Below are 1,727 nucleotides of genomic sequence, written 5' to 3'. Positions count from 1 at the left end.
GAGAAAATGGTCTTTTGTGCATTTTGGGCTTTCTTTTAAAAAACAAATTATGTGTGAGGGTGGGCTTGGGCCTTATGGCCAGCCTTTTCCCCCCTCTCTTTCCCTCCCTTGGCCACATATAAAAATCATCATTTTTCTTTATTACTCATAACTCTCCTTTCAATTTTCAAAACCTCCTCTCCTTTCTCTCCCTAAAAACTCAAGAGTCACCTTGAGTTAACATCATCATCCTCCATCTCATTCAGCCGATTTTCAACTTAATCTTCATCATTTTGGCAAGATTTTTGAAGATATTTCATCCATTTCATCCACAAACAAGGTAACACACTCATCTCTTTCTTTTTCTTTCTATCTACTATCTTCTAACCTCCGAAAATTATGAGTTTTAAGGAGAGATTACACACCAAAAACATGTAAAAATGTTCATATGATGGTGATAATCTATGACCCAAACATTAGAACTCAAGAAAATGGGTAAAATCATGTTGCATGTGGGTTTGTTTCTTAAAAATGGCATTTTTGGTGTTGACAGATTATGTGCATGTACACAAATCGTCTATATCTTGTAAATGATATGTTCAAATGTTATGAGATTTCTTCTAAAAGTTTATATATTGAGTTGGGGTTGTAATCCAATTGGTCTCACTCAAAAATATTGAGTTTTGACCCCCCAAATACTTACAACATTATATATGTGCATCTGAGAGTTTTTCAGTAGGTAAACCCGACTTTAAACAGCCATAACTATCTAGATAATCATTCAAAATTGTTGATTTTTCTTCTGGATATTAGTTTAATGAGTTACCTTTCAAATGCCACTAATTTCATTCAATATTGTGGTGATTTGAGGTTTTAACTACTCAAAACAAAGTGAACATGCAATCTGTCCGAATCTGACAGATTTGTATATGTATGTTCCAATGAACATATCTCTTTCAAAACTCGATGAAAAAGGATGATTCTTCCTTTGAGAGTTAACTATATGGGTTATATCCTGTATGCAAGTGGAATCACATGAAATTATGGAGTTTTGATCTCCAAACACCTAAATCACTATAGGTGTGCAAACTGTGAAACCACCAGTAGGTAACTCCTACTTTGTATGCTAATATCTCTCTACTTATTTGTTCTTAGTGTATGATTATTCTTCTAAAATGTTCTTTTATGAGTTAGGATTCATATGAATCCAGTTTTACTAAAAAATATGAAGTTTTGAGGCATTAACCAATTTATTAAAGTTAAGTGTGCAATCTGTCAACTAATGACAGATGTGTGCATGTATCTTTATGGTACCATATATTCCTCTTAACTCATCCAAAATGAGTGATTTTTAGTTTGAAAGTTTCATATAAGTTTTAAGATTATAATCCAACTTGAATTTCTGCAGAACACTTAGTAGAACTCTTTTAATGAGTGTTTTACTAACATGGTGTAATCTGCCATATCAGTTGTGATGAGTTGTATTGCATAAATTATTTGAATCATTATTGCATGCCCAAAATACATGAAATTTGGTCACAATAACCATGACTCAGAGCTATAGCCCATGTAAAAAGATAGGAAATTATCTCATTTTTGAAGTCTCTTTATTTTGATCATTTTTAAGTATCATAAGTTTTGCCCAGTAATGAAATTTTGGGGCTTCTTGATTTTGTAAAATTTTGATCTTCTATTGGATTATAGCATCATTTCCGGTATAAATTAATACATTAACGAGCATATGGACA

The sequence above is a fragment of the Cynara cardunculus genome (genome assembly GCF_001531365.2).
Source record: "Cynara cardunculus var. scolymus isolate 2C chromosome LG 10, CcrdV1, whole genome shotgun sequence".
Taxonomy (NCBI): domain Eukaryota; kingdom Viridiplantae; phylum Streptophyta; class Magnoliopsida; order Asterales; family Asteraceae; genus Cynara; species Cynara cardunculus.
Note: the sequence above shows the minus strand (reverse complement) of the source record.